Below are 25,454 nucleotides of genomic sequence, written 5' to 3' on the forward strand. Positions count from 1 at the left end.
CCTTTTGCAGCCCCAAACCTTTATAATGTCTTGGATTTGTTATTATGACAGCGCGTATTTACATATGATGACGATATCATTTTTAAGTTGAAATGCAGCAAAATATGTTTATTAAATTATACAGATAAAACTTTAACTTCATTTAAATAATCTATATTTTTGATAATTAAACATGTGAGGACACTGTGTCGCTGTGGTAGCGAGGATCTGGCACTCCGTTCATAGATTGTTCCTGCCTCACGCTGTATGCTTGCTCGGACTGGTGTGACACTGGAAGGATAGAATAATTAAACATATACTACGAAAATATTTCAATGTTCCTTAAAAGTTTTGAGGAATCTGCGTTCTAAGCTTGCAGATGGCTTAACGTCTATTACAGAACTGATTGTGTGGCGGTTGGGTATTTCGAGAAAGAAAATTAAGGACAGGATGTAGGTTAGTACGTTTGAAAGAGACAGTACTGCTGCAATAAAGCATTTCACTGAAGGTCGCGCATGGTGCATCAAGCGTCTTGTGTTAGACTTGAACAACCACTGCACCACAGTGTTCCCATGTTTAATAACATGCTTTAACTCCTATCATCATGAACATTATATCACGTATACATGTCAGTATTTTAGATAGATACTTTATTAATCCCAAGGGGAAATTTTAATTATTCAGAGAGCTGTAATATCATGAATGTAATGGATTCTGTGCCCTGTCGGAAGAAGAGAAAGCCCAGCAGCATGTAGTGATTCACACACATAGAGCACCAATGGCGGAGCGTAGTGGGGGCGGCAAAGAATTACTGTATATTTTAGTCTTTTAAATTGAAATACCTAAATAAGGGGGTGGCGAAATTTTCCTCTGCCCTGGGCGGCTGACACCCACGCCACGCCACTGTAGAGCACATAAAAGATCAAATACAAAACAAAGCATTTAACGTGCTACTTTAGTTACGATGGCATTTGAGAAACTAGTAAATTAAACGATTTTAAGATGAAGTTTATGATGTTCTACTTTAATGACAAAATAAACTACGTGATTAAAGTGGAAATTTCAAGAATAAAGTTGACATTTTGTGCTTTTTTCCCCACTGTGTCCTTATTTTTCTCTGTACCCTAATAAGCTTTCATATGACACTCAGACGGTGAGCTACGACTCGCCTTTTCACGGGGACTTTGATATCTGGCAACTTTTTTTTTTATTTCGGGCACTGTGTGACTTTGTGAACATGAGCTTTCGAGTTTCACGCTATGTCACTCGATCAGCTTCCTTTTGTTGTTTATACCACTGTTTACGTTTTTCTTTGCCTCCACTTGGTATTTGCTGAAATTCTTCTATTTTCCCTCTTGTTTTTCCCATTGCCTTTTCACAGCACGCTGAGCTTAAGGGCTATTTATATTGATTTGCATATTCAAAGAGGGATAATTCTGGGAGGAGTCGGGGCGGGACAGCAGGCGCGTGCACTTGTGTTACTTTTCACGCTGACTGGGATTTATGTAGTGTAATAGCGTGGAAGCTGGCGTTCGTACAGATTTATGCATCTGGATTTTTTTGTGCGTAAGCACATTTCTGCTTTTGTGCTTACGCCATGTTATAGTGTGAATTCTACGCACAGCGTTATGCATGAGGCCCCTGGTCTTTTTGGTTACTCTTTGTTTACTCTGACATCTTGCCTGAAGAAGGGACCTGAGTTGCCTTGAAAGCTTGCATATTGTAATCTGTTCAGTTAGCCAGTAAAAGGTGTCATTTTGCTTGACTTCTCATTACATCCATAATGGCTAACACGGTGTAACACCCTAGTACTACTGGTCACTCACAATAATAGCTAAGACACACTAAGTGTCTCGTTACGACCTGCCAGCACTGGGCACAGAGCAGGGGCCTGCTGTGTAAGGGTTTGTCTCAGAGTGCATTCAAACTTTCATTTATTCCAAGCTAATTCATCTAACCTAAGAAATCTAAGGAAAGTTGATAAAGATGGAAGACACAAGGAGAGATATTAAACACAACATACGATAATCCCCAGCAGAGAGGTACCGGTGTGTCTTGTTTGTAAACCAGATGTGACGGCAGTGGTTCACTGCTATAGTCTGGCCAGCGTTGAGTACATAAAGTGTTGTTTTTTGGCAGATCTATAAACTTGAGTTGGACACCCCTGACCAAGAGGAACAAGCAAAGTCCATGAGTTGGGTTTCACACAAGGACCCTGAAGCTGTGAGGCAGCAGTGCTAACATTTTCACAGAATCTCCTTAATTCAATGCCAGCATCATTTACTTCATACGATGACAACGATGGACATGTTAGGATATGAATGAAATAACTTACGAAATTCTTACATAATACACTTGTAGCAAGCAGAGTCTTCAGTACCCAAAGACAGATGCACATTATGGCAATATGAACTGTTGAGAAATTCAGACAGAATCATTGCCTGTTCATTCCTTTTAGGCTCAGTCAGAATTTTTGCTCTGTTTGAGCTAAAAGAGCTTTCTGTGCCAGCTCTGGAATATTGCCATGGAATATTATCACAACCAATTGATTCCACCAGAATTAGTTTTTCATAAGCAGCCCAAATGAACATTAGGAGATTTAAAATTACCTACAATACGGTAATTAGTGCGTTTTAACAAACAGCTCCTTAATGACATGTTAAACTAAAATCTTTCCATGCAGAAATTAAAGGATATTGTTTCTAATTCTAATCCGGTGCGCTGATGATTATTTGGTTGCCTAATTTGCTGATAAATTAATCTTTTCACTTTGTACACAGTAATAACATCAGGTAAGTTGGCTTCAGTGCTTTTCATAAATCTTGGCAAATTTAAACCCTGAGATTCTTATATATACTGCAATCACCAGTTAACAGGCAGCAATAACCTGCATATCACGAGCAGTGGAGCTTCATCAGGAAACTGAGACTGTAATTTGAAGACAACGGCATGAAAACCACTCATGTCTGACCATGTCGGTTAGTTAAGTGCATTCTATTTGTGTGTTCAGCGTTTTGCTTATTTCCTGTTAGGGCAGTTACTAGAACATGACATGCTAGGAGTCAAATAACAACAAAAGAAAACTGGGAGATAAAAAATGAGAAAAAGGAAAGGCTGCTGTGCTCCTGTGCCACAGACGAAATGTCAAAAAGGGGTGCAAGCTGCAAATAACCACAGGACAGACGAACACTTTACCTGGGACTGACTTCACAGGGTTCACAGGGCAGCCTAGCCCCAAACTCACTTGGCAAACCTCTGGCCTGCACAGGCCCAAAAATAAGGCTAAATCTCGCTAAACTTCAAAATGTTTATGGAGGAGAGGGAAATCGTAAACCTCTGGTCTGAAGAGCAGCAAAAAGAAAGTTAGTATGTAAAGAATTTATTAAGGAATACAAAAAGAGAAATACAAAAGAGAAGGCAGAAAACAGGGAGAAAAAATAGTTTTTGCCCACAGCAAATGAGGACAAAGAGCAGCAAACCAAAAGCAGTACGTGACAAGCAGAGTTGGATTTAAAACTGGGAAATCTAACAAAGAAAGTGTTATGACATGCAGGGTATTGGAGGATCATTGTGAGGAAGGAAGCCAACCATGAGACGGTAAAAGTGAAGCAAGAATCATAGTAGAGGGAAAACCAGGTGGGCACTCTAGTAGAGCTTCAGTTTCTCTACTGAAGTGGGAGAACATGTAAGAAGGACGGCCATCTTTGAGAGCAAGCTGGGAAAAAAATTCTCCAGTCTGATGTGAGAAAAATGTAAACATTTAGGCAGAATTTCAAGTGTTCTGTTTGGTGAAGACCAGGCACTACTCATCAGCTGTTTATGGTGAAGCATGGTGGTGGCAGCATCTTGCCATAGGGGTGCTTCTCAGCAGTGTGGACAGGGAGAATGTTCAGAATTCGGGAACAACGACTGCAGCTAAATACAGAGAGGACCTTGAAGTAAACCTGCTCCAGAGTGCAGGCATCCTCAGACTTGGGTGAAGGTTTGCCTGTCAGCACAACAATGACCCATGACATTACAGCCAAGACAACACTTGAGTGACCTTGAAACACATCTCTGAGTGTCCTTTAGTGACCCAGCCAAAGTCCAGACTTTAAACTCCACAGAACATCTGTGGATGGACATGAAGATGGCAGCTTACAGACGCATCGCATCCAGTCTAACACAGCATGAGAAGCTCTGCCAGCATGAATGGGATATACTGTCCAAATCCAGGTGTGCCAAGCTGGGAATTGCGGCCAAAGGGGGCTTCTACAAAGTAATGCATACTTTTATGAATGAGACATTCCAGTTCTTGATTTTTTTTAAAAAATTGACAAACATTTCTAAAAAGAATGTTTTCACTTTGTCATTATGGGTTATTAAGTGTAGATTGATGGGCAGAAATGTCAAATGTACTCATTTATCATTAAATGTACAGCACAATAAAGTGTGCAGTAAGTGAAGGGGTCTGAATGCTTTTTGAATCCACTGTAACACTATTTGTGCCTGCAGTGACATCCTAGGTACCAGAAAAGCTTGACCCTGGTAAATGAAATGGTTATAGTATTCTGTTATCAGCTAGTGTGATGATCAGGAACTAAATTATGACTATGGGTGAAGCTGATTTTTAGATCACATAAATATGAAAGAGGCTATATAAAGTAGATATCTAGATATGAAAGATGGAAAATATTCCAGGTTTTCTCCGGGCACTCCGGTTTCCTCCCACAGTCCAAAGACATGCAGGTTAGGTGGATTGGTGATTCTAAATTGGCCCTAGTGTGTGCTTGGTGTGTGGGTGTGTTTGTGTGTGTCCTGCGGTGGGTTGGCACCCTGCCCAGGATTGGTTCCTGCCTTGTGCCCTGTGTTGGCTGGGATTGGCTCCAGCAGACCCCCGTGACCCTGTATTCGGATTCAGCGGGTTAGAAAATGGATGGATGGATGGATGGATGGAAAATAGATAGATAGATATAAAAAGGTACTATATCATTGATTGAAAAGGCACCATATAATAGAAAGATTGAAAGAAAGGAAAGGCACTATAGATAGATAGCATTGCTGGCAGCTATTTCTTGCTCTGGATGGGATGCCAGCTAATCACAAGGTACCCAACTCCTAATCGGCCATATTAGAGTCGCCGACCACCTCACCCGAACTCCTTGTAGACAGCGATCAGGTTGGGGTTTGAGCTGACGTCTCAGGTAGCAGCAATAACCCATGCACCAGTCATGCAAATTAATGATTTATGCAAATGTTTTAAACAAAGAAAAGACTGCAATGTTAATAGTTACGCATTTCTTTGAAGGCTGTATATTGTAATATTAAGTATTATCATTAGTCACAGATGTGTTCTGTTTAAAAAACAGCAAGCTGCTTCAGACCTTTGCAGTATTACTTTCTCCACTTTTGCATAACTTATGCAAATTCCAGAGATTTGATTGTGCCTGTCCAGGCGTTAACAGCACGGTCTGGAGAACACTCAACTGACTGAGTGAATAATCACAAAAAAAATAAAGATATTTCTAAAAGTAAACAGGTATCACATGCATTATGCATTACATGCCTGACTAATGAAATCTGTGGCCTAAGGTGCAGAAATCAAGGAAATTTCTCCAAAAAGCCAGACTATTGCAGCTTGCAACTCGTGGTTATTTTCAGCAAGATTGCAAATTAGCAATTAAGATGTGGGATACACAGAAATAGATTTTAACACGAATGATTTAAGTTAGAGATCACAAAGTGTGGAATCTGCAAAAAACAACAACAAAAGTCCATTGTAACATAATGTGATACTTCTGGAGGGGAGTGGGGTTTGAATTTTGCTATTGGACACACCGGTGGTCAAGTTCCTTCCTGGGGAACCCTGTTATGTTTATGTATATTTTCTGTTTTATTATTGTTTTGGTTAATTTTTGAATAATTGTTTTTTATGTTTTCATGTGATTTCTCTTATATTTATTTATTATTACTTATTAATGTATTTTCTTTAAAATATTTCTCTAATTACTTGTGTTTTGTGGCTGAAACCCTAGGAGGCAGGGCCACCCTGATGTCACTTCTGCTGGTTCCTCCCTCTGCCTTAATATTTAGGTTGGAGAGAAGGTCCCAGCAGTGGTTCATTGAATGTTGCTGGAGTTTCATTAAGGATTACTTCTCTTTGATATTTCTGGTTCTGGATTCTTCTCTTCATTTTTTTAAATATTGCTTATTGGATTTTCATTTTGGGATTTCTTGGCTTTGGTTTGCCTTTGTAGGCTAAATGTCTTTGCCCTATTTTTGCCCTTTTTAGTTGTGTTTACATATAATGTAGAAAGAATCTCCTGTAATGACTATCTATCCACATGAAACATCTCATCTCCCAGTGGAACATCCATCCACCCATTTTCCAACCCGCTATGTCCTAATGCAGGGCCACTGGGGTCTACTGGAGCCAATCCCAGCCAGCACAGGGCGCAAGGCAGGAAACAAACCCCGGGCAGGGCACTAGCCCACTGCAGGGCACGCACACACACACACACACACACCAAGCACAATTTAGGATCGCCAATGCAACTAACTTGCATGTCTTTGGACTGTGGGAGGAAACTGGAGCACAGGAAGAAACCCACACAGACAGGGGGAGAACATGCAAACTCCAGGCAGGGAGGACCCGGGAAGTGAACCCAACTGCGAGGCAGCAGCGCTACTACTGCGCCACTGTGCCGCCCTCCCAGTGGAACAATTCTGCTGAAATACAGCACACTTATTCTTCAGTGGAATTTGTCAGGACAATTCCATTTCTGTTGAAATATCTTGACTATAACACATTGTGCACATCTAAAAATTGTCAAAATCTCCCTTTGGAAAGCATTGTTGCATTGTAAAATCATCTGTCTTAAAATAGAGAAACAGACTTTAGCTACAAATTAGTTTATGGTTTTAATTTTACATAGAAGACAGTTACTTCACCTTGTATATTTTTTATATTTTTGCATTCATTCAATAACGAGTAAAATAAATATGTAAAAATGACGAAACAGCTGCTGTTCTGCCTGCTGAAGCAAAGATCACATTGCAGGACATTGGATGGGGTGGGGTCAGATGGGGGTGGGGTTGAATGACTGAGCATTACCATATAAGGAGGTTATAACGTTAGATGTGTGCTCTATTTATTTATTTATTTATTTATTTAATTCACTAGTAACCATATTTGTTATTTGTTCAATTTGCTAATGATGATATTCTTTATTTTTTTTTTATTATCGTACATGGTCCCAGAATGCATTGGTAGGTTTTACTATATGCTAACATTCTGTTTTAGCCTCCAGCCCATCCTGTGCTCCTCTCTGTGGCTGTGTGGCATCTTACATGACCCTCAGTCACAGCAGCTGATATCACCTGCTCTGGGAAATGACATGATGTTCATGTCCATAAAGGTAAAAAGTAAAAGCAACCTAACCCAAGGAGAAGTGTACAAAATACAGCTTGGTGTCACTTTATCTTACAGTGAATAAACATGTACTCAGTATTTACATTACTCCAACAAAAAAAAACTCCCAGATGCAGAATCTAAAGATTATTATAATTTAATACATCTCAGATGCTGTAATTTATCGGTAAATTACCATAATGATCCACTATTTGCCTCGTTAAGATGCAGCCAACAATTTCAGCCCAGATTTTAAATCTCTATTGCGTACTTCTTTGAAAAATGTGATGTTTATGGAATTCGAACTCCAAACTCCCAGAGGCCCTCCACATCCAACAACTACTACCAATTGTACAAGAATCTTTTTGTCACTTGAGTGACCACATGATACTGTAAAATGGGATTAAAAAACGTGTTTTTACTGAACACTACTAATACAAGTAATTACTTTCTATTATCACTGCTATTTCTGAATAGGGCTCACTGTTACAATAATATGTAATAAGCAAAATTGTGATAACAAAGTATCTAATGACGACCAGAACATTTTTAAAATGCCCAAACCAGCTAACCAAGTCTCCAAACACACCTAAGTTTTACACCATGCATACTTTTTTCCTGTTTTCTTGGCCTTCTTTTTTTTTTTGGTTATTTGAATAAATTATTTATAAAGATACTTTGTTTTGCATAATCTCATTTGGCCTTATGGTTCCACTCCCTACAGAGGCATTCTTTTCTGAATTTTGAACACTTTAAGTGTATTTTTGACCTTCTAAAGCATGCTCACTAATTTTTGGGCCTATGTGGACAAAAATGTGCCTGAATGAATTGGCGGCTTGCTGCCAGAGAAAAATTAAATGAATTTGACTGATTTTAGCACAAGGCTGTGGCATAGCAAAATGTAAAAAATGAGAAAGGATCCGAATAAAGGTCTGAAGGCACCTGTCTATTTCACTTGTCATTATTTGTCATAATTAGACTAGCGCAGTGTTTTTCAACCAGTGCGTTGTGGCACAGTAATGTACCGTGAGAGTTACCCAGGTGTGTCATGGAAATAATAGTGTAGCACACCCGGGTCTAAACGTGAGAGGGACAAGATCCTCAAGTAGTCAACACCTATCTGAGAAGGACGGGACTACCTGGAGAAGCTGGCATAAAAGCACCTCTGCAATCGCTATGTTGCAGACACAGATTGTAGAGCATTTCGGACACGTCTCCTGACTTCTAGAGTCCATCTTCCTGGGTGTGAGTTTGTCAGTGAGTCTCACAGTTTCCGATGTAAAGTGGGCAAATGAGTTGCCTCTGAGGCACAGAGGGGCAGGCGAAGGGACAAAGCAGCTGGGAGATGAGAGCAAAATGCTCACTAAGTGCCGTGTCTGTGAACGCTGATCTCCAAACTGCTTTTTATTGGCTTCTCTGGTAGTACTGACCTTCAGACTGTTGAGGACATGTATGAGATGTGACGTCTTCATCGTTATTAGAATAGTGGTGTGCTACCACCGAGAAAAGGGTTGCGAAACACTGGGATTGTGTAGTGGCAGTTCAGTGCAGAAGGTGAGGGCTGAAGGAGAGAGAGAGAGAGAGCTTGTTTTACATCATCAGAAACTGCTCCATTGCAGTGCTTTGTGGCAATCCTTGAGTACACAGTTAGACAAAATCTTCTGTTGCTCACAGCATAGAAAAGGTAGCTGCTTCTAAGGGCCTTTGTAATCCAGATTTTGTAGGTTTGCATCTGGCCACTGTGTAAATGTCCTAACTCTAACTTGTGTTGCGATTCCATGACATAACACTTGGCATAGTCGGCAGGATTTGCACTGTGAGCCGGTGGGGTGTAGTGGTGATATTCCGTTAAGAAAGGGGGCTGTGTTAGAGAGAGCTCAGCTGACATCACCAGGAAGCACTCCGCCTGCAGTCCCAAGGTGCCTAAGATTAGGAGAACTCTCATTACTCATTGGGGAGAAAATGGAGCATCTTCTGATGGCCTTTGTAATTTAAACGTCGCTGGTTCATGGCTGGCCACCCGCAGTTACCACATTTCAAATATCTGAACTGAGGAAGATCACGGTGTGATTCTATAATATAACACGTGGCATAGTCAGCAGGATTTGTTCTGTGGATAGGTGGAGTGTAGTGGTGATGTTCATGTTAAGGTGGGGGCTAAGTAAGAGAGATATCAACTAATATCACCAGGAAGCACTCTGTATGCAGTTCTCGAGTGCACAAGCATAGAAGAACTCCTATTGCTCACAGCATAGAAAACGGAGCTGCTTCTAATGGCATTCGTAATTTGCTGTCCACTAGCATTTACCACAATGCAAATGTCTGAACTAGGGTGGATCTGTGGTTTGATTCCATGATGTATAAGATACCGTTAAGAGAGCAAACTCCAAAGAAAAATAATAATTAAAAGGAAAACAACAAATGTAAGTTAAGTATTTAAAGATATTACTACATTTTCTGTAAATGTAAATCTCATCCTACACTGTGTGGCAGATGACTGGTGCTCATGCCCATTCGGGACACCTGGAGGATGGAAGGAACGAGAGTGGAGCAGTACCTCCCCTGGAATATGAGAAGGCAGCCACCCTGGTGGGTGTTGGGGCCACCGGAACAGAACTTGGAAGCTCAACCTTGTGGGGACCCGTGGGGGCATCTGGATGTCTCAGAAGCCATGGTATGCTTCAGGAAGGGTGAGTTTGAGCATTGTGCATTGTGTTGAAGAAGTAAATAAAAATGTTAACTTGTGTAAGTGTGCCTCTTGTGTCTGTCTGTGCCGGGTTAGGCACTGGTATAGCGCCATGTACTGTCACAACTGCTATTCTGAATGCAGAATCAAAGATGGAAAAGATACCACCTAATTAAAGAATATGATCAATTAGAGAGGAGCAAGCAGGAAACTGTTTAAAACAGTAAATATCAGTAACTCTTTTAAAAATGTTAGCTTATTAATCTTGGAACCTGCTAAAGGCAGTTCAACGGCATGGAGGGTGAAGCCTGTGGCAGCACCATTGGGAATAAGGCAAGAATAAACTATAGATGGGGCACAAATTATACCACACTTGGGCCAATTTAAAGTTATGTATCAAGTGTGCCTTTGGGATAAATGAGAAAAAAACAACACTCCACTCAAAGTGCCCCGGGTGGGAATTAAACCCAGGAATCTGGAGGTGTAAGGCAACAGTGCTAACAACCACACCACTCCTTGAGAGCAACTGCTGTGCTAGGAGAAGGGAACGGGCACCAAGTGATTACCTTACTGAGATGATAACGGCTGCATGATTTCACATATTAATTACAATTGTGGGAGCAGCTCAGCTCCACTCAGCAGACACAAAATTAAATAACCAGAAAGCGCAAGGATTTTCAGGGATGATTAATTTGTGAAGATTCAAGTTTAACTATAAGAACAAGTGGAGCTTTTCAAAATGGAATGAATAAAACACATAAAACCAGTGCATCTGCAACTGCCATTCCTCCCAAGTACATACAAATTAGTAAAAGAAAATATCTATCTCGCGAATGATTGGATGAAACGTAATCAGAAATGCTTAGTAACAGCAAAGAAACGGCTGATGTCTCACTTTAGTTAATTAAACACGAGAAAGTATATCGCTACACCCGCCCTTGAATTACACATTTTGCAAGGAGTGGATAAGAAATTTGATACGACTTCATGATTTATTTTTCAAGGATCACTCACAGAGTCAATCAATGAAAAAATTCCCACACTGATTATACAGTTTATCGCTTAATTAAAAAAGAATCGGCACTGTTTGACTAACTCATCATTCAGATGCTCAACTGGTGGTTATGGTCTTTCCACTCACAAAACTCCAAAATGGTGAAGCACCACAGGCTCAGGCAGCCCAGTCCCAAACACAAAAGGCAGGCGTAAAAATGTGGCAAAGGCTTTAGAGTCTCAAATATCTATTTATGAATTTATTGAATTTCTGTAAAAAGCCAGTTGCCTCATCTATCTATCCAAAGGAGAGGGGGAAAAACTGAAAACTATACAAAGTTCCTTTAATATTTAAATATTAGTTAAAAATGTAAAAAGATGCACAAAACACAAGACAGGAAGAAAGGCAAAAAACAGGCTTTGTCTCAAAAGGTAAAACCATAAAGCAAACAAATCTAACAGTGCTTTAATCTCCTTGGCGTTAACCCCAGGTATGACTCGGGCTCAGAAGTCTATGCTATTACGGTTAAGCCCGAGTCAAACGCTGGCTGATGTGTTATGATCAGCTTTACAGCAGTAAGCCCAAATAACGCTCAAGACTGTATTTTGCTGCCATGTAGTGAATGTGATAACATCAAGCTACAAAAAGCATTTCTTTGTGTTTTGCCCCTGTAAATCATAAACATTTCTATGAGTTTTATCACACTAAGGTAACTCATCAATATTCATGAGTGGGGTGAAGTCTTCAACCAAACAACAACAATGTATTTCTTTATAGCCCAAAATCACACAAGGAATGCTTAAATTGGGCTTTAACAGGTACTGTTATCTGACAGACCCCCCAGCCTTGACTCTCTAAGAAGACAAAACCACACAATGCCATGTAAATGAGAAGCTGTAAAGCCAGTTTTAGAACAAACTAAAAGTAAACTATAGGTTGAATCTAGTGATAATAATGATAATGCGAGTTGGTCATCAGACATTTAAATCGATGCAGGTGGTATTGACATTTCTGAAATTTCACTGTGGTTCAAGCAGCTTTGTGGCAAACAGGCAAAATAGCTGCAATCCAAGTAGAAAGACAGTGCATCAACTCTCAATGTTGGTGGCAGGGAAATATGGAAGTCACTAAGCCTTGTGCTGTGGTAGCCTACAATAACACAAGGGGCACATTGATCATGCGGATCCAGAACTGACATTATACCCTATCATGTGCAAGCAACTAAAAAAATATTATAAGAAAAGTGTTCAAAGAAACACACTTCTACTGTCCTGATTTCAACAACCGGCTGTACATTGGTGACTGTTTGAAAACATGTCACATGAAGGACATGTACTAAATCTGTGTCAGTACAGCAGTGGACACTAGACATCCATCCATCCATTATCCAACCCGCTATATCCTAACTACAGGGTCACGGGGGTCCACTGGAGCCAATCCCAGCCAACACAGGGCGCAAAGGCAGGGAACAAGTCCCGGACAGGTCCCCAGCCCACCGCACCACTAGACGTACTTTTCCAACTGTATTAATGCTAATGTTTTGATATTTACTTGTTTCTATAACACATAAAGTTTTTTCTTGTTGAAAAAAATTCTGTGTTTCTGACTCCTTTTTCCAGATTTTAACATAATGCTAAGGAAACTACACAAGTGCAGGGGTCAAAAGCCAATATATCCAAACAAGAAGTAGAAGCACAAACCAAGTACAGGCGTCAGTCTAGCACAGAAAAGGCTACAAGTCTAAAATGGATGACCAGAATGGAGCAGAAAGTCAAAACCAAAGACCCGTCCTATCGAATGTCATGCATCATGATTACAGAGCGACAAAAAATAATGACACTCTGGGGAAAAATGGCAATCAAAACTATGCAAAATGCTGTACTTTCTAATATCTGAAAAAGTATATATTATATAAATTAAAACCAAAATCAAATTTAATTCCTCAAAAGTTGGACACAAGCATGCAATAATGCGCATGTACAATTTTAACAAAACAAATTAAAAACAGGACACAATCGCAGAACTTGAGTAACACATGAAACCTCTCCTTTTATAGAGCGGGGCAGCTCCTCAGCTGCATCATCAGGGTGCTCTGCTTCCTTGGGCTCTACATACAGGAGGCAGGGCAGATAACACAGAAAGCTAATGCATCGACAATTAACATAATACAAAATTAACAAATAAACAGATAACGCTATATTAATAAAAATCTTACTATTACATTAATATAAAGACAAAACCAAACCAAAACCAGAATGAATAACAGAATATAAAAACTTATATTTAAATAACAAACAAAATGAGTAAATATAATAAGCAATAAACTTGAACCAGGGCAGTAAAAAAATCAATTGACTGATCATTTATCATTTAAACGGTCCACCAACTGACTGTTTTCCAAACCAATAAATCAATTTACCAGTTCAATAATCAAGCAAAAGCAGCATGGTTGCACAATGGTTAGCAGCGCTACCTCACTCGTTCAGTGTCACTTGTCTTTTTCTGTGGCACAGGGTTAAATATATTTGATAAAATATATTTGATTCACTGTCATGATATACTGTGTAATAAGAACAATAAAGATTCACAAAAAGACTTGGGGATGGCTACACCGTATACTTGAAAATATAAATAAACACATCCAAAACTGTACTGACTAACAGGTTGAAAGCTGTTCTATAAATATGGCTGAATGGAGGAAGAGGTGGAGTCAGAGAGGCTGGAACAGGAACTGAAGTGGCAGGAAGATGGATTCTGGGTTCCTGATATGATGTCATCAGAAGGTGTCGGAAGTGACATCAACAGGAGCAGGACTGGTGGTGATGTCATTGAGTGGCAGATTCTTCAGATGGTCTGCAGAGGGACTAAAGGAGAAAGGATCAGGTGACAGCGCCAACCCACCAATCCCTGGTCCAACAGGGAAATAACACTATTTGAGCCTGTAAACCGTCAACTATGCGCACGTGTGTGACAACTGTAATGCTCATTATTTTTTATGTGTTACCCCAACACTGCAATGCTGATTGTGCAACTGAGGATAGCACTGTGCGTTTACCTCCTCAACATAAATTTATCGTTTTCTGAAATACTGAGACAGAACCAGGAGGAGGAATAATATAATTACTCAAGCATTTGCCTCAAGAAATTCATCTTGAGGATGCTGAAATCTTGTGTGCAGCTAACACATGTGCAGACTACAAAATCCTTAACTGTAACTCAGTTAAGGATTTTCTTGGCCAAATAACTGGGTTACTCATGGAGAACTCTACCTCTGTTCCCCCGGTTTCTCTGCCAGGAATAAGAGTTTATACATGGCATTATACAAACCAAGTTTCTGCGAATTATCGCTGTGGCCTGGTGCAGGAATGACAGACTGGCAAATAATGATTTAGTGGGTCATTGTGGTGTTATGGGTCCAGAGCTCTTTCAGCAAAGTCCGTTTTTGAATAAATAATCAACGCACTCGCTGCAGCTTAGTGAGGGGGCGTGGTGGTCATAGCAAGCCACGGGGTGATCTACGGTGTGGACGTTTCTCACCTAGTGCACAGGTGAGGAACTGCCCACATCCGTGATTGTTCCCGTGGCTAATGTGCTGCAGCTGCTATGGCCCATCGCAATATAAAAAGAAGCGCAAGTCAGTTGGGAGACGGGAAATATAAAGAAAAAAGTAAAGGACGGAGGTTACAGGGAGCGAGGGAGCAAGTCGGTGCAAGAGAGAGAAAGAGAGACACATGAAGTGTGTAGGCGAGCGAACGAGCGCTAGTGGGCAGCTGCGAGGAAGCTGGGTGTTAGGCCGACACCAAGATGCTGAAGTCGCTCCCACTGAGCGATCAGGTAGCAGGAGTGACCAGGGAAAGGCGACTGGCCGCGGAAGGCCGGAAAGGCAGCGGGAGTCGGGAGGCTTGGTGGTGGATTACTGAACGTGAGCGTCCTGGCTGTTGTATGTGAACCAAGTCTCGGGACTGGGATGAGTGCCAGACCGAAGCCAGGGATCGGGAGGTCTCCAGACCCGTGGGGATGTGTTATGAAAAAGGGCAGCTGCAGAGAGCGTCTCGCCTGCTGCAAAGCCTAGTCAGGAGAAGCAGGTGAGACACTAGCATACAAAAGCACCAGACTTGTCATTGGTTTTTAGAGGACTGCTTCCAGTGTCATTTAAACCCCATTGATTTTAAAGGATTTTTTTTTCTATTGTTTTTACCTCCACGTTTTTCTTTTAATGGATTATTTATTTATGGAACTTTGAATGACTGCACTTTGTGAACACATTGTTTTTGTTTTGATCTTTTAAATAAAAGCACTCCGAAACAGCGATGGGACCATGGAGCCGAACCTGCATCATCACAGTCATCCTATTTAATGTGAGACAGAGATGAACAAAAACAATGCCCATCATGGCGTTAAACTGTCCGGATTTTGGGCTAAGGATAAGAACAGAATATAGAGCAAAGTTCTGCTTCGTAGTCACTTAAGGGAGATCGGTCTAGCTGCGTTTTCCTCTGGCAAAATGATGCCTTCTTCCGGGAGTCCGATGGCTTTATTCTCACAGGACTGGAAGAGGAGGAATCAGGTGCCCTCACAGGATGGTTTCTCAGTGTGCGTGGAGAGAAGGAGAAGACAGAGTTACCGGTTGAGCCCCCTCTTGGTCCGGCAGGTCATTACATACCTTGACAGAGTCCATTGAAGCGCATGTGAACACGCATTTAGAAACCAATTAAGGGCACAATTACGTCATCTGCATGAGCTGGACATGGATGGCCTATAACCCACCCCACAGCGTATAATGCCACAGATTTGCAACTGGAGTTGCCTAAACCACAACCTAAGCTGTGTGCCTAATTTGGACAAAAAAAATAACAAAAATACAAAAAAATTGAATGAGCATTTGCAGGCACTTTTGATAAATTGTACGTGCTGTGCAAAAGGACAGACAAATTAATAGATACTATAACATAATTCTGCCAAATGTGCCTTCTCCCACAGATGAAAAAAATCTGCTCGCTATGGCATCATTATAATTACAATAATCCTGAAAGAAAATTATGAGTATGAACAGACGGAAGCCTGTGCTTGACAAGTGAGGCATAAATCAAAATTTCAAAAAAAAAAAAAAAATCGAATATAAATAAATAAATGCAAGTGCCTGTGATGGCATCATCGCTAATCAGGCAGTATTTTTTTTGTCTCCAACTAGCAGATGTGTGCACTCCTCTGAGTGGGTGAGAGCAACAGGAGACGGCCAACTCGCAAGCCAAACATGGCAGCCTCATTCACGAGTGGGTGGAAAGGACATCTACAGGAGAGCTTTTTCATTTTTTTTGTGTGGTTTCCACCGTGATGTAAGTCCTTCTAAAGCATTGCACCATCACATACTTTTATAAAGTTTTCTGTTTATCCGTCAATGTGTTCCTGCCCACAATAAGCACATGTTTTTCATTTTTGTATTCTTTGAAACAAAACACCTCTTTGTGAAAGCCTTCTAACTGTAGGGTTGCTTGCTAGCAATGTCTCTTGCATTTTAAGTTGTTATTCTAAAAATGTATATGTATAATATTACTGAATTACTGTATTATGTGTTGCCTGTTGTATCTTCCACTGTTTTAAACAGCCAATCAGTCACTCAATTGATAAAGTCATTAGTCACTATGTTCTCCAGAAAACGGTGGAGTGCCATCGTCGGGTTGGTGATGAGGGAGATGCTACCTCAAGCAGACGAGATTAACATATCTTGGGGTCTTGTCCATGAGAGTGGGGAAGAAGGGAGAGGGAGATCGACAGATGGATCAGAGCAGCATCCACAGTTATGTAGATGTTGTATTGGTCAGTGGAGGTGAAGAGAGAGATGAGCCAGAAGACCAATCTCTTGATTTTCTAGTCGATGTTCATTCCTATCCTCATTATGATTACAAACTATGGGTAGTGACTGAGAGAAGTAGATCACGGGTATAGGCGGCAGAAATGAGTTTCCTTCATAGGGTATCTGGACTCAGCTATAGAGATAGGGTGCGGAGCATAGACATTCTGTAGGAGATTAAAGTAGAGCCGCTGCTCCTCTGCCTCAGAAGGAGCCAGCTGAGGTAGTTCAGGCATCTGATTAGGATTCCTCCTCTGGGCTGGTGTTTCAAGCATGTCCTACTGGGAGGAGACATTGGAGCAGACCCAAGACAAGCTGAGGAGACTGTATGGCTTGGGAATGCCTGGATATCCCCCTGGTGGAATTATAGGGGGTGGTGGGGAAAAGGTACATCTGGGCATCTTTAATTAGACTGCTGCCCCCCGTGACCCGTATCCTCATAAGGGCCATAAAATGATTGGATGGATGTACAGTATGCTCTCCTGTGTGCTGCCATAATAATCTGCAGTTCACAAAGTCCAGCACCTTTGGAAATTATTTTATTTTGTGGCTGTCTATTTGGCCAAGTGGCTCAGACCAGGTTAAGGTTAGGGTTAGGGGACCGGCTACCACTAGGGTGGAATTTCTGATTCCTGTCCCATCTATTGTGATTGTGAGAGCATTCATTTATCATTAGTGGTGATTTTTTTTTTTCAAATTTTGAAGGCACTTGTGGAGACACCTTCTAAAAGGGAGAGTGGCATGAGGAGTAAATAATTCCAGGAAACTGGAGGAGAGATTGAAGAAGCTGAACATTTTCAGTTTAAATACACAGAGATTAAAAGGTAACATGACTAAAGTGTTTAAAATTATGGTGGGAATTAGTAGAGTGGATCCCAGATTTTACACAAAGAGCTGTAGACACATGGAAATACATTACCAAGTAGTGTGATGGAGAGTAGGACTTTAGGGGTCTTTAGATCTTGACTTGATGTTATTTTGGGGAATCTAGATGAGAAAGGATGGAGGAGATTGCTGTTGGGCTGTTCTCATTATAACTGTTAAAAAGTTTTGATCTCCTAAATGGAGGCATGGAGAGAAAATAGGGTATCAAAGAGCCGAAAGACTCAATTTAAAAAAAAAAAAAACAATAAAATCGAGGAAATACAGGAAATTTCCAGTCATGGAAGAAGGCACTTTTTACCTTACAATAATACTAAAGAAAAACTGCTTAAAAATAGATGTATGGAGTTCTTTGATCTAAGGACAGGGTGCCTGAGACAGCACACCGCCATCTTTAAATAATGGTGATGGGATGCCTGTGTAAGATCACCTGACTAACAGAAAGGGACATTTGATACTAAGAAGCTGAAAACTACAAAAGGTAGCATCAGAAAAATTAAAAAAATGTAACTGTAAGAAATAATAATCTTCATAATAACAAAAAGGAGCCACAAGGACAAAACACATAATGGCTGAAATAATTGGCAGGATAAATTGTAATGATTTGGAGTCAGGTGGATTGGGGCATAGGTTACTTCTCCCTTAGCCTGCATCGTGTTATATTATCAAGGCCATTTATTTGAGCTCGAACTTGAAATTTGAATACACAAAATCACTTGTTTATCAAACCAAATAAGCAAATGTAAGAAATGAACAAACGCAGGACATAATTGTATCAAGAAAGAGAGGACAACTCAACAAACCTGCAGCCTGTCTTTGCCTGCTTTTCAAGGTGTCGAGGGCAGGTGGCGTAGCTTGCCCATTTATCTATCTCTAAATACCACAATGCACCTCCTTTAGTCACCTTCCACCTTTGGTCTCATATAGATCTATCTATCTATCTATTATATAGTGCCTTTCATATCTATCTATCTATCTATCTATCTATTATATAGTGCTTTTCATACCTGTCTATTATATAGTGCCTTTCATATCTATCTATAAAATCCAACGTCTGTCTGTCCTCTTTTCACGAGACAACTACTCAAATGATTTAGATTGTTTTTTTTTTCTATAATTTGCTTGAATATTCCAGTTGATTTTGTGACTCCCATCACACTAAGTATCATAGTTTGCTTACAGTACCGATTTTTTCGCGTAAATCCGAGACAGCGGCCTTGTGCTGAGAGGAGGGGGAAGCAGGACCTCAGGAGTGGGCAGGTCGGCATGGCCCTCCTCACTCACTTGCCAACCTCTGTTGGAGTGCACCTTGCCTCCATTTAGCTAGCGATACCTGTTTGTTCAACAGACATTATCATCTGCAGATTGTTAAGAAGTAACGTTTGCCGTTTTTGTGAGAGAGATCAGAGCAACGTGTGTTTTAGTGGGTAGCTGCTGATTGGCAGAGACATCATGGCCACATGCTTTTCTCCCCACTTAGGGGTTGCTCTCCCATCAGAACTGAACACGATCAGATACAGTGGCAAAGTCTGACGTTGGAGAGTACCTGCTTTCCACTTGGGCAGAATTACATTTGTTTTTTAATTTATTTTTAAAGTTTGTCCTGTTACACTACTACCTGGACAGAGCCACGGGGACAGCTAGTATACTATATAATATCACACTAAGGTCTGTCCCTCAGAGTAATCTGATTTGTCATTTTGGCTTTGTAGATAAAAACTGAACAAGGAAGTGCGAGTTTTAGACACATGAGGAGAGACAACATAGGAGACACGCTGAGAGAGACTCACCTTCAAGGACAGAAAGTATAAAATTGGACAGGAGGCAATAAAAATGCCTCAAAAATAACAAAAGTCCGAGGAGCAGGCTTTACAGGAATGCAGTCAAAAAAGGGGAGCACCGGTGAAGAAACACACTCAGAAAAAAGGGGCACACGTAGGGGGAGAGACAGCAAATATTTTTAAAATTATTCTGTGACCTTTCTTCGACAGATACTGTGGCTAGTAGACAGAGAGACAGATTGCACTTTATTTGTCCAAAGGAGAAATTTAACTTTTACAGAAGCTCAAGAAATCTAAAAATCTTATAACAAACAACAACAACGGATTTAGATTAGGTTTTTTCTATAATTTGTTTGAATATTCCATTGATTTTGCGACTTTCTCATCGTGCTAAGTATCATAGTTCACTGGCGGTACTGATTTATTAGCGCGAATCCGAGAGAGACTCATCGGGATGCAGGGTGGGAGGCAGGGCCCTCCTCACTCACACCTCTGCCTTGGGGCACAACCTTAACTCCGCTTAGTTAGCGAATGAGTGAACTACTTAATGGATTTACATCTTTTTTTTCTATAATTTGCTTGAACATTCCAGTTCATTTTGAGACTTCTCTCATTGCGCTAAGAATCATTGGTTACTTGCAGGAGGGATATATTCGCGCTAATCCTAGACAGAGGCTGTGGGCCAAGGGGAGGGGGAAAGAGTGACGTCAGGAGTAGAGAGCTGGGTGGGGCCCTCCTCACTATCCTGTTTCACTACTACATGGGCGAAGCCGCAGGGGATGGCTAGTAATTTATATAGGGTAGGTGAAAGGAAGATCGGAAAACAAAATATAAGGCACCCCGTTCAATTTTGTCTGAAGGATAAGTACAATTAGCATCAACAAGCTGAAAAAAACTTTTGGCCAAAACATCTGGGGCCTAATGTATAAAAGGTGCGTACGTACAGAAATGTTGCGTAAGAACTTTTCCACGTTCAAATCGCGATGTATAAAACCTACAGTACACTTGGCGTAAAGCCACGCACTTTTCCACGGTACCTCATACCTTGTCGTACACAAGTTCTCAGCTCGGTTTTGCAGACTGGCGGCACCCAGCGTCAAAGCAATGCTACTGTTCCTGTGTGGTTACGCTTTATAAATACACTGAAACTAACCGCAAATTGTTCATTAGTGTAATGCATCTGATTGTAATTAACTTGTAACAATATAATGGTCCAGGGAATAGCCATAGTATTCCAAATACCATAACTGCTTTAGCGTTGTTACTCTCACTGCATCTTCTTCTTCTTCTTCTTCTTCTTTCAGCTGCTCCAGTTAGGGTTGCCACAGCGGATAATCTTTTTCCATATTACTCTCACTGCACCACTCAGAGTATTTATATCACTGTATCTGAGTGAGGAATCACAGCAGCAGCTGATCAGAAAGAGAATTATTGGGGTACAGACTCAAGCACACGCTACCTCAGGCACGGCAAAACGTTTCAAAGCCTTTCCTCTACAGACCTCGCGGTTCAGAAACAGTTTCATCCTAAGAACTATAAACACGCTCAATCAATTGCTCCTTGTAGAACTATTTGTACTTATAAGTACAATCACCTCACTGTAAACTTGCACTACAGTTATAATATTACACAACCTGAGCCACTTTATAAAGCACGTATTTACATATGATGTAGATATCATTTTTAAAATGAAATGCAGCAAAATATGTTTATTATATTATACAGGTAAAACTTTAAGTTCATGTAAATAATCTATATTCTTCACTGGGACTGTTGTGAAGGATAGAATAATTAAACATGTACTACGAAGATAGCTCAATGTTCCTTAAACATTTTGAAGAATCGGCGCTCTAAGCTTACAGATGGCTTAACGTCTATTACAGAGCTGATTGTGTGGCGATTGGTTACTTGGAGAAAGAAAAGCAAGGATTGCAGGGGCTACGCCAATATATATTGAATATAAAACAGAAAGAGAAAATAACGACACAGCTAAAAACGCAGTGGCAAATTTCGACAAAAGTTAAACGCTTATGTCATGAGCACGAGGCGGCTATGCAGTATACGCAATGGACGTGGCTATCCACTGTGCATAAGATACCATATTGACATTGGCGGGTGAAGGGGCCACCGATTCTTTCTCTGCCTAGAGCCACCCATGAGTACTGCTGCAATAAATAATTTCATTGGAGGTCGCACACAATCACTGCACCATGAAACCCATGTTTAATAACATGCTTTAACTCCTATCATCATGAAAATGATATCACGTATACATCTCAGTAGTTTAGTTATTCAGAGAGCTGTAATATGACGAATGTAATGGATTCTGTGTCCAGTTGGAGGAAGAGAGCCGGTTTAAGAAGCAAGTAGTGATTCACACACGTAGAGCACATAGAAGATCAAATGCAAAACAAAGCATTTAATTTGCTACTTTAATTACGATGTGATTTGAGAAACTGGTTAATTAAACGATTTTAAGATGATGTTTATGATGTTCTACTTTAATGACAAAATAAACTACATCATTAAAGTGGAAATGTCAAGATTGAAGTTGAAATTTTGTGCTTTTTCCCACTGTGTGCCTATTTTTTTTTGTCTGTACCCTAATAAGCTTTCATATGACACTCAGACGGTGGGTTACGACTCGCCTTTTCACGGTGACTTTGATATCTGGGCTTTCAAGTTTGTCTAACACGCTATGTCACTCGATCAACTTCCTTTTGTTGATTATACCACAGTTTAATTAAACAAATAGTATGTTTTTCCTTTGCCTCCACTTGGTATTCGCTGAAATTATTATATTTTCCCCCATGCTTTTCCCATTGTCTTTTCACAGAAAGCTGAACTTAAGGGCTATTTATATTGATTTGCATATTCAAAAAGGCGTAATTCTGGGAGGAGTTGGGGCGGGACATAAGGGGCATGCACGAGCGTTCGTTTTCATGCTGACCGGGATTTATGTAGCGGAAGAACGTGGAAGTTGGAGTACGCAAGGATTCCTGCATCTGGATTTTTCTGTGCATAAGCACATTTCGGCTTTTGTGCTTACGCCATGTTATAGTGCGAATTCTATGGATGGCATTATACATGAGGCCACAGGAAACAAAAAAGAAATGTCAGAGGGAAGTGATCTCATTGGTCTTCCACTGTTTATTCCTCCTCCATTCTAAAGAAACAGATGGAACATGAATCACTTTCAGCTGATAATTTGTATTTACCTCTTCTTTGCAGTGGACACAAGGCATAGGATACCATCCATTTGAAGGTCCATTCATATTCAGCCCAGTTTGGAATTACCAACTAACCTAACCTGCACAGTGTTGGACATGTGAGAAGAAAACAAGAGTACCCAAAAGAAACCCCATGCATACACCATGAGACATCATCCAGACGTGGACTGTGAACCCCAGGTTCTATACATTGTGCTGCTCCTAATAAAAACACACAGTAATTCTCCATGATTTGCATTATTCCAGGTTCGTAGAATACTTGTATGGGGGTCCGGCTTGTTACAATCCATTAAAATATTTTGCATGTTAATGGGTCAGTCCTCAGAATGGCAGGAGAGCACTTCGTCGTAGTTGATTAAATGGTAAAAATCACTAAGAGCTTCCTGGAATGAATAGCGGAGGTGAGTAATATAAGTGACAGGGGTCAGTGCTGAGGCCACTACACATTTTAATTTATATAAATGATTTAGGTAAGCATTTGTAACAAACAAGTTAATTACATTTGCAGATGACATTAAATTAGACTAATTACCCAAAACCTCAAGAAGTAGCTAAATGAATAGAAATGGACCAAAACGGAATTCACAATTGGGCAGACACTAGACAAATAATATTTATTGGAAATATTTTGCAAGGTGAAACTTAAAAATATAACGTAAAATTCCATGATGAACAGTTTTTGAGCTGAACAGTAGTTCTTTTTAAAAGACTCAACAGTCTTGGTGGGCTCATTATATGTAAGACTGGCACACCAACACGGCCTGATGGAATTACAAGCAGCGAGTTCTTCTGCTCTGTTCAGCTGAGCACTGACACTTGACGCTGGGAACTCTAGTGGTCTTTGTTTGATCTCGGCCACCATCTCAGGATGGAGACTGGAAGTGCAGAGGTCACCGTGAGTGTATTCCTAATACTAGCACATTTGACTTTATTAACACCATCTTTTTTTCTACTTGAATACTGCTTTACAAAAATGAAGATGTTGTCTAGCAATTGATCGTTCTTTGTTTCTTTTCAGGAACCAAAAGAATTCAAATTTACCTAAAACCAGCGTAATTCCAGGCATTCCTTTATTTTGTAATCCAGTGGAAAACACCAAGAGCAACTAAATCAAACACCCCAGAAATATTATTATCATTATGCAGAAAAGAGACAGATTGAAGAAACTTAGGATGGCCCAACATTTGTGCAGTATACTAACCCGCTTCAGTTTTGGGGACACTGACATGGGAAAATTCTGTGCCTGCAGTCTTAGCAGCACTCACAGAATTTCAAAAGCTCTCTGGTCTCAGAATTAATCTGAATAAAAGTGTACTCTTTCCGTGAATTCGCAAGCATATAATATTAGATTAGACACCCTTCCTTTTATCATTGCAGAACAGTTTAAATACCTCGTAAACATCACAAGTAAACATAAAGCTCTTTATCAAAAAAGCATAGATGGTCAACCCTTCATCCACATTTAGTTACTGTATACATATGCAGTTTTAATATCTCATGAACAATTACATTCCAAATTTAACATTCCAGCTACAAATTTCTTTCACTATCTTCAAATCAGGAATATGGTGTCAATTTTCACATGTTCTGGGCCTGCTCCAAATTAACATTATTCTGGACAAAAATTTTAATTACCTCTCAGACAGTCTTGGACTCACAATCCCTCCTAACCCATTAACAGCTGTGTTTGGGGTTCTTCCAGTATTCCTCTTTAAGTCAGTGGGAAACTTACTCAGTTAGAGGATCTTTCAAAACAGGTGTCATCGATCTGTTCTTAGCATAATTCTTTTTTTTTTTAAAAACTTGATTGCTATGTATTGATTGTAATAAAATTAATAAATAAATAAAAAAAAAAAAAAAAGAAACTTAGGATCCAGTCACGCTTGGGGGACACTGGCTTATACAGCCACATTTAGTTACTGTATACTCAGCGAATATGGTGTCAATTTTTATAAGTATTTATTATTTAGGTGTCACGTTTCAGCCAGGATTCATACCCTGGGAGGGATTCAAACACCTAATTTGTGTCTATATTTTGTTTTTTTATTTTCATAGTTTTTCATTTAGTTTTTTTTATCATCAAAGTATCTTCTGCTGTATTCCCTGCATTTAATGGGTGCTTCCCCAAGAGGCGGGACCATCTGCCATTCACCACAGGGGACTGCCCACAGCACTATAAAGGATGAGGAAAACTCACAGTCCCTTGTGGTTCATTGAGTGCACTGGTGATGGTGACGACGACGACAACGACTGTGGTGGTGATGACAACAACGATGATGACGATGGGTTATCCCGTCTACTACTTTTTGATTGATTGTTGTCTTTAATCCTTTTGGTCTGTTTTGTGACTTTGCCTCTTGGAATTTATATTGGCACCGTGTTTTCCGTTCCTTCGGACTCGAAGGCGCAAACAGCGGGATGCGGATCTCCTCCTACCCAGAATGCACCAGGTTTGCTGCCGTGTTCCTAGGTGCCCTGGCTTAGACAGGAGCAGGCCGTCATCTTCGGGGCAGTCTCCTTTTTCCCTCGGAGCCTCCAGGTGATCATCTCCAAGGTACATGCATGGGACAAAGTGAGTAATAATAAATGGATTGTTATTAACGTTCCCAGCACGTACCTCAGAGCGCTCGTTAATCCTGGAGTTTTCTCCGACTTATAAGG

The sequence above is a fragment of the Polypterus senegalus genome, chromosome 15 (assembly GCF_016835505.1).
Source record: "Polypterus senegalus isolate Bchr_013 chromosome 15, ASM1683550v1, whole genome shotgun sequence".
Classification (NCBI taxonomy): domain Eukaryota; kingdom Metazoa; phylum Chordata; class Cladistia; order Polypteriformes; family Polypteridae; genus Polypterus; species Polypterus senegalus.